Source organism: Eptatretus burgeri, chromosome 11, assembly GCF_056783735.1.
Source record: "Eptatretus burgeri isolate ZD-2024b chromosome 11, Ebu_testis_v1, whole genome shotgun sequence".
Classification (NCBI taxonomy): Eukaryota; Metazoa; Chordata; class Myxini; order Myxiniformes; family Myxinidae; genus Eptatretus; species Eptatretus burgeri.
Window position 1 is genome coordinate 50225854 of NC_140971.1, and position 12255 is coordinate 50238108.

Genomic DNA, 12255 nt, shown 5'->3' on the forward strand with positions numbered 1-12255 from the left:
CAATGTAATACAGGCTTAAATTGTCGCATGCCCACGTGACTATTGCACGCTGCCCCTATTTGCCTGGTGGACTGAAATACAGACTTGTGAAGAACTGACTGACTGTGCCTTTTCTTTTCATTCTGGTTCCCTGAGAACGCCTGAACCTTTGGATTTTGCCTTCTGGTCAAATTATAAACCAATTAGACAATCTTTAAAGGTGTTTATCAGCATTACACGTGTTTGGAGCAATTGGAGGGACTCTGGTTGAAGGGACCAGCTTTTTGCTCTGATCGATCTGAAGCACAGCGTGTGCAGATGGTCTCCTGCAATTAGACGAATCTAAGCCGATTATGTCAGTGCTACCACCCCCCACATACGCACCTTGGACAGAGAAGGAGGAAGTTATTCGGATTTTGTGAACATTCGAGAAGGAACAGTTTTCCCAGCTTCCTTTGCATCTTGCATTTAGTGCACTGTTGGAAAATGCAAACAAGTATGATGAGCCATCTATTTTATTTGAATGAGGTTTGGGAGAAGAGGGCGGTGTAGTCGGAGATGGAAAGGAAAGTACGCGAATATTGAACGAGTTGGAAAATAAGGGAAAGGTTCATGAGGATTGGAGGTTGAGGATTGAAGAGAAGAGGCAAGAGCATGGAGCAAAAAAAGAGTGGGGAGAGTGGTAAACAAATCTGCCATAACTTATGAACATAATAAATAGTTGGCTCCATATCTACAACTCTGTGCAAACAGCACCAAAAATGGACTGTATGGAGAAATAGGATGTATACACACTTGTGTGTGGATAAAGGGAACGAGCTGGAAGTGAGATTTAGGTGGAGGAGTGGGTGGGAAAAGAATGACTTTCAGGTGGGGGATTGACAAGTATGAGATTGACAAGGTGAAACAGAAATAGCAATTTAAAAGCACATGTGTGTCTCTGACCTTTGAAGAGGAGAGAAATTGCTTTATTGGGTCTTTATTTTTTTTGGTTTTGTACACAAAATCTAGGCTTGCAGAAGAGTAAGGAGACAGGGCAAAAAGACAACATATTGAGAGTGGAACAGTGGGGCTGCAACTGTTTGCAACAAGCAAGGGAATGAGAATAAATGAGAGGAAACCTGCAAATAAGAGGGTTTGTTGTTGGAATAAAATTGCAGGTTGTCATAATTGCTGACATGAGATGGTGGTTTTCCACTAACTTGAACAGCCTCAGGACATTGGTTTTGCAAACGAAGGAGAAAAGAGGAGCAAAGTAGCAGAGCTGTGCAGCAAGCCTGCATCTTTGGGACTTGAGCAAGGATGGAAGTTACTGAAATAATCATGCATCTTTGAAGAGCTGGGGAGGGGCAGAGGACTGAAGGACAAGATGGTAAAAAATAGAGGCCATTAAATCTGGTTGCCATGTGTGATCTGCCTCATGATGAAGATGCAAAGAATGTTGAAAGCCTTAGATTCCACAGAATACAACCGAGACAGTGTGATGCTGGGACACAATCCCAAACAGGAGAGCAGTATTCCATCTTGCTGTGGACAAAGGCCTTGTACGCTGTGAGTCTGATTTTTCAAGGGTAGACAATGGAGGATGTCAAGGATTCAGCTGTTTTTGGAGGCCATTTTGGACATTCCATCAGCCTTGGAGAGGTGATGGCTGAAGTTGAGGCCTGAAAGTTGAAGAGGCTGAAGTTCTTCCAGTAGTTGGCCTTACGAATAGATAGGTACAATTTTGTGTGACTTTCACTCTGGAGTCTTCTTCGTTAATAGCAGCATGAGGCTTTGGGGTAGCATCATTGGCTGAGGGTGTAGCTGTCGCTGATGCAATGCCCTCTGTTGGTGAGGGCAGGAATTTGGAATTTGGCCAAAGTGCCAGTGATAGCTCGCTTGCTCTTCGTGAAAGACACTGTGGGATCCTTCGTGTCCATCAATGAATGCTGGCAGATGGGATGTCTGTTTAATGTCAATCCAAGGAATGGCACACATTGATGAATATGAAACACTGGGATGACAATTTATACCTGGTTTTGGATTCGAACCCAGGATAGACAGCTTAGAGGTGAGTGTGCGTACTTATAGGCCATCCTGTCAGACCTTCTCTGGAGTGACAGGGTGAGAGTGAGTTTTGCCTGGATTCTAAATTATTTTTTGTGTTTATAGAGTCGAGGCTAATGGAAGAGCTACAACACAGAACAAACTTGAAGGGAACTCAGTAGAGTGCATACCTCCACCATGTAATGCCTCATCTACAAGAACATATCGGGCCCAATACATTTTGGAAATATCATGCTTCATATCGTTTTTGGCCTCATCTCTCAATGCTGAACAATCACTTTTAAAATTAAATAAATCTCGTATCCAGATCCGGATTCGGGTCTTCACCAAAATCGAATCAATTCGTCTTTGCAGATTAACCAACCTGTCTTCCAAGTTTTGTCCAAATACGTCGACAACTTTTTGAGATATCGTGCTATATATATATATATATATATATATATATATATATATATATATATATATATATATATATATATATATATATATATATATATATATATATATATATATATATATATATATAGTTGAAAGTGTGTCTGTGTGTCTGTGTGTGTTTGTCTGTGACCTATGCACACGAAAAGTACCGAAATGATCCTCACCAAACTTCAAATGCTGACAGAACATGTAGCCAGGAGTGTCTCGATGTAAAAGAATTGTACTTCCAAATTCCGGTTTCCGAATTATGACGTCATCACCTGATTTTGTAATGTTAATTTTTCAAGTTCAGCCGATTGACATTGGGCCAACGCCATTTGCAATAGAATGAAAAAAATAATCCTACAGTCAATTGAAGACAATGACTTCCGACTCCTCGGTTTCCGAATTATGACATGCATTCAACACACTTGCAAAAATTACCGTATGTATATTATACCGTATAATGATATAATAATCATCTGTAAGTCATATTTTATTAACATTTTCTTTGTTCATTATTGTTATAACCATGGTTATAAAAACCATTTTTATTGTTACTGTATAATGTTTTTACATCACTTCGGCCTGGATTCGGGATCAGCGATCAAATAATGTAAATCACGATTAAAAATTATTTTTTGATGACGCGGGAGTTATCTTTATTAAAATCAGTAGAGGAAATATACACCATGTCTGATATTTGGGTCTTTCATGTCTCCGCCGATGCCTTTATCTCCAGGAACGCATCATTCCCCATGACAAAAACCGGAAGCAAAAGGGTCATAGCCGACGACACGGATTCCAAATTGCCAGGGAATTGTGTTGTTGTTGTTGTTGTTGTTGTTGTGTACTATTCTCTCATGTGCACGCATTGAGTATGAAGCTCACTACGTTTGCTATTAAATGCTGTGCAGTGTAAAAACACGATCGGGTTTGATTTCTATGTTGCGAAAATTAATAAACGTTGTGCGGTGTATAAACACGATCAGGTTTGATTTCTATGTTGCGAATATCAATAAACGTTGTGCGGTGTATAAACACGATCAGGTTTGATTTATATGTTGCGAATATTAATAAACGTTGTGCGGTGTATAAACACGATCAGGTTTGATTTATATGTTGCGAATATTAAACGCTGTGCGGTGTATAAACACGATCTGGTTTGATTTCTATGTTGTGAATATTAAACCATTTCTTTCTTGTGTGTGGGATTATCGGAGGCTTTATACATATTGGCCCCAGAGGGGAAGACATCAAATATTGTTTATCCTCGAGCACTCCACTAAAATTATTGAGCTACTTCAGTTATTTCATAAACGGGAATAGGATGTGCGATGAAGGAAATACATGTTGCTGGTGAAAAATAAAAATGGTGGTGGGAAATAAAAAAAATGGTGGTGGTGGTTTGTATATATACATATTACAGATATAAATAGAATGGTGATGGCGTATGGCGTATGGCGTATGTGTATAATATTTTATAATTAAATGGTTGTTGTAGATATTTTATAGAATGGGCGATGTAGATATTTTATAGAATGGTTATGGGCGGAGGTACATTGTAACTTCCTATACATAATATAACATAATTTTTTATCAGGATAACAGACGTAAATAAATCAAATACGCTGGGCTGGGTTATGCCCGACGTATAAATTAAGTCGCAAATGATGACATGAAACCAGCCTCACATTGTTGAGGAATTATGGTTTTTTATCTGGTGCGGCAATAAATCTTAACATTTTTGAACTTGAGTCTTCTGCATATAAAACATGGTGGGGAAAATATAATATTATAGTGGTGATGAAAAAAAATAATAATGGTGGCAGCCTCTACAATTTTACAATTAACTGTGACATATACTCCTTCAGACCCGCCGTCATCCACGGGATTCTTGTGCAGAGCACGGGTACCCCTGCCAGTATATATATATATATATATATATATATATATATATATATATATATATATATATATATATATATATATATATATATATATATATATATATATATATATATATATATTTTACCCTGATCTCTCAATGGTGAAGAATCACTTTAAAAATTCTAGTCGTCGGATCCAGATCTTAACCAAAATCCAAGCATTTCTTCCTTGTCACACACCAAATGTGTCCACCAAGTTTCGTCCAAAACCGTCCACAACCTTTTGAGATAACATACTATATATCATTTTTGGCCCTTTCTCTCAATGGTGAAGAATCACTTTAAAAATTCTAGAAGTCAGATCCAAATCCAGATCTTCACAAAATCTAATTTACTTCGTCCTCGTCACACACCCAACCTGTCCACCAAATTTCATTGGGATCCATCTACAACCTTTTGCAATACCCTGCACACAGTGAGACAGACAAACAAAAAAACAGACAGACAGACAGTGGTGAAAACAACCTCCTTCCCCTTTTGTGGGGGAGGTAATTAGGAGACAAGATAACATTAACAAAAGGAACAGTGGAAAATGAAGGGGGAAATGCCAACAGCAGGGCCAAGGGAGAAAATAAATGTGGAGGGACCACAAGGGATGTGCCGGTAAGTTTGAGAGGTAGGAGTAGGGGAGAATGCAGGAGATGGATAAGGAGACTGAAGCAAAGCTTGGGGGAGTAGTGTGGGTGGTTTATCAAGTGTAGAACAGATCATGGGTTTTGATGGAGGATGATCTTAGATGGTGAGCAGTGATTCTGGATTTTGGTAGTTTCATAAGAAAGGCATTGCTGGTGGACCACGTGTGCCATGCAGATCCCTGAGTGTGGTGGGGAGGGGTGGGGTATGAGTGGACAAAGTATGGAGTGGTCAGAGGGTGTAAGGCCAGAAAGGAGGCTGAAGGAGACAGATAGACCACCAATCTGTCGGTGATGGCAAAGTGATAGGCCCATCGACTCAGCTTCATCCCGGGACAATCCAATGATCTTGAAGGCCTTGGTTTCCATGGCATCAACTCGAACAAGGTTTGAGGCAGGGGTTCCAGCTCAAAGGGGAGAGCAGTATTCTATCAATCTGTGGATGAAAGTCTTCTTGGTGGATAGGAATTCAGGTGTTTCAAGGAAGGAATTTGCATGATGGATGACACGATTAACTTTGCATGATTGAACCTGCAGTTCTGAGTCATCCTCCAGTGACCATCGAGCACGTGGTCAATCTCCTTTGCCACACCACCAGCTTCGGAATATCAAGTCCAGTGATGAGGCTGTGGATGCTTAAATAATGAATCAGTCATCCTAAGTCCACGACTTCTTGCAAAGTCAAGGTACTTAGTGCTACTCTGGTTCACAGTTGCAGACCCATGGGGACCAACACATATCTCATAACCATGTATTAGTGCCAGTTGATGCATTGAAAACCTCCAAGGCAAGCAAAGCATCTCGCCTGGGACACTGATCAACTACAGACTTGAGCACGGCATAGAATGCCTCGGTCACAGTGAGATTATTCGCCTCATTCAGAGCATAGAGATAGACTCGAGAAATGATACCAGGAGAGTGACGAATTTTCACTCTCATAATACACTCATGGACCAGTGTTACCTCAATATTCATGGGAGTCAGCTTATTGGACACAACGACAGCAACTCCTTTGGCATGGTAACCATCAGAGCGATGAGAGCAAGAGTGGGTGGAACCACCCACCATGATCTCACACTTTTTCATCTCTGAACCTCAGAGAGTGCTGCAATACTGATGTTCAAATGCTGGAGCTCAGATGATAGCAGAGACAGGTGATCATCGTCTCTTAGGGAGAGGTCATTTCAGGCCCTCACCCAAAGGGACTGCCTCACATTAACCCGAGGAGACCGCCGTCTGGTGGTCGACAATCCCTCCAATGGATGTTAACTTGGTGTCCCATCCTCCGGCATTAGTTGGTGGACGTTAAGGAACCCACTCTGTTTTCCATAAAGAGTAGGCGAGCTATAGCCAGCACCCTGAACAAATTCCTGCCCTAACCTAAAGAGGAAATTGCAATAGCAGCACAGCAATGGCTCATCCAATGATGCTACCCTGTAACCCTGAGCTGGATATGAAAGAAGAAGATTGTAAGACCGATAATTATTTGAGTCAAAAAGGTTTTGATATTGGAGCGCAACTCCAGAAGCAGGAAAATAAAGCAAGTAATAAATTAATTTCAACAACAGCATTGTGAATGTCTTGTTTATACATCACCTAAGGATCTAAATAAAACTTTAAAACAAGGCCATCATCCCTCTACAAGTTACCACTGACAAGACATTAAACTGAATTCAGCAATTGTATATTACTCAGCTTGTTGACCCCTGTGCACAAAGCATTAACCAATTGGTTCATTTTGTCTGTCTCTCTGTCTACAGACGTCAGTCTATGATCAAGGAACTACTTAATTTCAATTGGATTTTATATTTGGAACACTGGAAAAAATGAATCACAACACAGATCGAAACACAAACCTGCAGTTTTGCAGCACTTTGGCTCTGAATTTGGCAAATTACACAGAATCTCTTCCTGAGTCTGCATGCGCTAAGGTAATTTATTTAGTCTGCCTGCCTTGTAGTCAAACAAAATTGAAAATCAGTCGAAACAGGAAACTTACTGTTTGTAAGGATGTCATAAAGGGCACAAACAACAGGCATGAATAACTAAAGTAACGTGATAAAAGGTGGTGGAAAAGTCTACAAGACACTGGCATCTACAGCCGAAACGCCTAGATTTTATGTTTGTATGACCTTCAAAGTCCTTATTTTAGTTAAATTGAATCATATAATTGAACACGGGATCAACGGCGGTAAACTTCCAAAAGTTTTTCTTTCTCCAACCTTTAAAATCTTTATTTTATTTCAATTGAATTATAAACTTCAATACTGTAGAACACAAATCACCTTCTTGGCATGTTAAAAAAAACAAAACTTCCGTTTAGCAAAACATATACAAAATATTTTGCCATTTTACGTCATCTCGAGCAATCAAATTTGTCGCTTGCTCTCAGCTTTGGGGAAGATTCAAACAAAATGGCGGCTCATAGGGAATATAGATTGTTCTCGAAAACGCAATAAGCAAGAGTTTAAAATACCCTTCCCACGTCCTTTTATCTCAAGACTGCATGGGGTCAGGTGTTCTATGAACTCTCTTGTTGATAGTGCTTTAAACAAGAGATGTGAATACTTTTGTAATGTGTGCATTTATGAGGTTTGCTACATTGATGAAATAAAAACTGCCCTCACATCTGCAGCTAAAATTATCTCACTCTTACAAACAGGACAGTGTTTCCAGGCTAAGAGTGGAAGTTTCTTGAGCTTGGCTGTTGTAATATATTCGTGAAGCAGGCAGGCATCTTTTCAATCATAACCTCTTACCAGAAAATCCACACTGGGTCAGTCTATTGCTCTCTCTTTTAAAGGAAAATGTTGAAACATTTTCCAAATCTGACATCCCTCCTTGACATATGCATGAAGAGATGTAAGGAATGACATTTTTATTGTTCTGTTTCGTTCAATTCGTTACTCTGTTAATGCTTCTCGTTGGGGTGCAACACTGATTGCCCCAAGCTTGCTTGTTGAGCGTATTTTATGCTGGTTGTAACAAAAATTGTTTGCTATTGTCATGGATTTGCCCGTTTTATATTTTGATCTTTTGAAAACAAAGGAGTTCTAAAGGAAATGAAAGCCCATTTGTTCTCTGTCGATGGGATAATAATTTCAGACACAATAATCTATTCCAGATGTGAAACATATTCGTTGTTTCTCGAGGCACCAGGACGTCTACAGTGTATAGTAAGGGGTGGAAAGAAGGGGCAGAAAAGGTCAATTTAGGCAGCAAAACGTTATGTTTTTGCACATTTGTTATATAATTATATAACATGTGCTAAAATTATACCACTTTTTTGTCTGAGTGTCAGAAAATAGTTTGATGGACAGGTTAGTCAAGACAAAAGATAAAAAAAAATTTGTATCACAATTGCACCACTGACGTTTTCAGCATAACCTACCATCTATCTATCTATCTGCCTGTCTGCGATGTGTCGAGAATGTCTGCGATGTGTCGAGAATGTCCGCGGCCAGGGAAATGGAAAGAAAAAAAAATTGGCTTTCCTGTTTAAAACCTTTTGATATGCAGGTTTGGCTTCCAACCACATATTTGTGCCTTTTACAATGCATAGCCTATAATAATTTCCATTACTTCACTTAGGCTGTGTTTGCATTTGAATTATAGGTTTACATTTGGATTATTAAATTGGCTTTGTGTATGAGGATCTTTATTTATGTAAGCTTAGGAATTTAATAATGGCACTATCTCCGCCAAATAAAAAGGATGTTTAGCCCACCTTCAATATCCAGCCTAATTATTGAGAAATGTATAATAAGATGGTGTAATTAGCTTGCGCACGAGCATTCCTACCAAAGATACCATGTGATTTGTGATTGTAGACAGAACTGATCGAACACTATTCCAGAAGACTTCCAAGATGTCATTCTCACCATGAATCATACCCAAGTGGTTCTTCATTCATTTCGAGAGCAGGATGCACCATCCAGCATCTTTAAATCTGACGACAACGTCTTAACTTCCATCCCATAATGAATGTATGTGACATGGATTAGAATCATTTTAATTATCATAAGATTTGTCATCACTAACTGTATAATGTTTGGAAACAATATTTTTGAGGAAGAGAAGATTACAACAAAAGCAATCCAGATATGTGATGATCTGAGCTGACGTCACAAGTCAATCATATAGAATGGTCGAGTTTAATGAGCCTCGACTACAAATATATATATATATATCCCAGCATATTATTAAAATCTATCAAGGTCTGTTGCTTTTACTCGACAGAAAGTTTAAGATCCTTTTGTCATATCTCTTAGTGATCACCCACCTCTTTATACTTCCAAAATCAAATTCATCGACGAACCCACTCATTGTCAGTGCATGTTCCAGGAGGAACCTGCCCAAGATTTTATAGGCACCTTAGGAGTAGAAAGTTGAAAGTGAAATAGAAATGATCACAAACTCGTGGCATTTTCAATCATACTAGCTGTGCGTGCTCCAAAAAGTGATTTGTCTCTCACGAACCTGAAACTCAGCATGACAGCATGAATATTTTCGTTACATTTTCCAATCAAACGGAACCCACGGTGCGATGGTTCTTGATAGCCTGTCATACTATCAAGCTTCACACATTCTGCAATCAAGAAATGTCACAAATACCCATGGGAATTTCACAACTGAAGTTCATCTCTTGGTCTTTCCTGTTGATTATAATTGCAGGTGTTATAATTGCACCACTGGCTGCAGTCATTAATAGCATTTATTTATTCATTTCAGTGGTCTAAGGCTAGAACACAAATCACATGCTTGACAAGGATATTATGAGACAATGCAGTGTATCACATGCAGTATAGGTTAGGAGTAGGCCTTTTCAATTTTCAGATGAAATGAAGCTTGGCGGTAATGTATGTTGCAGAAAGAGAAAGGGGGGAGGGAGTGGAAGGTGCGATCAGATTTAGGAACATCTAGATACAGTCTCAGATTCGGGGATCAAGTCAGTGGAGATCCCTGCATGGTTATAATGAGTGAATGCAGACATGTGTCAGGGTGCTCACTAAAAGGGGGGTGGCAAGATTTACGGCGGTTCTTGAGAATGAAATTGGGACTTGTTTTAGACTCGAGGCTGAGGATGTGGTTGGAGGATTGGGGCAGCAGGGGGTGATTAATGGAAGGGAAGGGTTGAAGGTGTTTTATACGGATGCGAGGAGTTTGAATGGAAAGAAGGAAGAGCTGGAAGGGATGGTGAGGTGTACCACATCGTTCTAGTTGCTGTAAGTGAGACATGGTTTAGTGAGCAATATAACTGGAGGATGGGAATTCAAGCCTTCAGAGTTTATGAATGTGATAGGAAACAGAAATTCAGAGGAGGTGTGGTAATCTGGGTGAAAGACAGGATTGCATCTCGAGAAAGGCATGCCATTAAGAAGTGATTTATTTTTTTTTGGGACACAATGTCGAGGCTTGTATAAGAGCTAGCACACACAAATACAATCAGAGGAGCAGGAGATAAGAGAGGCAGGAGAGGGAAGGACAAAACAGTGGAGACCAGAGACATTAGAAGATCTGTGGAAGGGAAAGTGTTGTTGTGGGGTACATGGGATAAACAAGATGGAAACTCCAGGGACTTTCAAGTCCTTACACGACATGGACTTTCAGGAAGGAAAGCAGGGAATTTGAAGGAGGGGGATGTGGGGTGGATTAATGGGGGGAAGAAAAGATCGTGGTTTAGGATGGGGGAAGATAAGAGGTGGTGGTGAACAGCTGTTATGAAGACCTGGAGGGAAGAGTGGGATTGAAGAGTGTGGGAGTTTGTTTCAAAGGTGGGGAAAAAAGAGAGGAATGAAAGAATGAAGGTGAGCAATGATTCTTGATTTTGGTAGTATTACCAGAAGGGTGTTGCTGGCAGACCTTGAGTGCCCAGTGGAAATATGTGGGGGGGGAGGGGGAATCACAGATAGAGAAAGGGGGGGCATCACAGACAGAGCTAGGGGGCGAGACTGGAGAGGAGACAGTAGAAGAGAGAAAGGCCACCAACCTTCCTGCGCTGAGAGACCCAAAGACTAAGCCTCACGGCGGGAGATACCAATGATCCTAAATGCCTTGGTTTCCACAGCATGAAGCCGAGAAAGGTGAGAGGCAGGAGCAGGAAAGATGGATATGTGAATAATTCAGATAGGTGTGTGATAAGGGAAGAGTTTTGACTTTGGGGAATTTTAACTTGCCAGGGATATATATTGAGTAACCAGAACAGGGGAAAGGCAGAGCAGATGAGGATTTTCTATCTCTTTTCCAAGGTTACTTTTGAACCCAGATTGTAGAAAAGCCATGAGGAGGTGTGCAGTGTTGACCTCTTTTTAGAAGTAATTATCCCAAATGTAGTGGAGGAGGTGGACATGGGAGAACATCTGGGGCCAAACAGCAAAAAAATAGGAAGCACAAATTAATTGAGATGAGAAGTTTTAGATAGTGGTGTGAGGTTGTGAAATTTTAGGAGGGCAAACTTTGAGGGGATGAGAAGTGATTTGGTTGCTTTAGATGGGTAAAGTTAATGAGTGGGCAATCTGCATAGAATTAATGGGCATCTTTAAACAGGAAAATGTGTATGGTGAAAAGTTGGTATGTTCCAGTGATGTATTGAGGTTGAAGCAGAAAGAGACCAGGGTGATTGAGCAGTGAGATACACTGTGTAATCCAATATATATTGCGAATCGTGGTCTCTGTCCGTGCGTTCGTCTGTCTTCCATTTGGGATGGGTACTTTTACTTGTTAAGAAGAAGCAGAAGGCATTCATGAACTACAAAATAACAGGAATGGAGTCGGACTTACGTTAGTATAGGAGGAAATAGAGACGAGTTAAGAAAATTACTCAGCATGCCAAAAGGGAATATGAAAAGGACATAACCAAGAATATTAAACACGAGCAAATACCACCCGTCACTTCGCTGACAGGAAAACTGAGATGGGGGGGGGTAAAAAGAGGGAGGAGTTAGAGAGGGGTGGATAAAGAGAGAGGTGGGGTGTGGAAAGAGAGAGGAGGGGTGGGGAAAGAGAGAGGAGGGAGGGGTGGGGAATGAGAGTGGAGGGGTGGGGCAAGAGAGAGGAGGAAGGGAAAACAGAAAGGAGGGAGGGGAGAGAGAGAGAGGAGGGGAAAAGAGAGAGGAGGGAGGGGGAAAGAGAGAGGAGGGAGGGGGAAAGAGAGAGAGGAGGGAGGGGGGAAGAGAGAGAAGGGAGGGAGAGTGAGGAGGGAGGGGAGAGTAAGGAAGGGGAGGGGGGAA

At 40.7% G+C, this 12255-nt stretch overlaps 1 long non-coding RNA gene across 1 annotated transcript in view; it reads right to left on the minus strand.

Annotated features, from left to right (window-relative positions):
- LOC147017045 (uncharacterized) overlaps positions 1-12255 on the minus strand; it is a 75279-nt gene that overhangs the window by 45467 nt on the left and 17557 nt on the right. The window contains exon 2 of the long non-coding RNA XR_015049313.1: positions 364-455. This is a non-coding gene — a long non-coding RNA (uncharacterized LOC147017045). The remainder of the gene's footprint in view (positions 1-363; positions 456-12255) is intronic.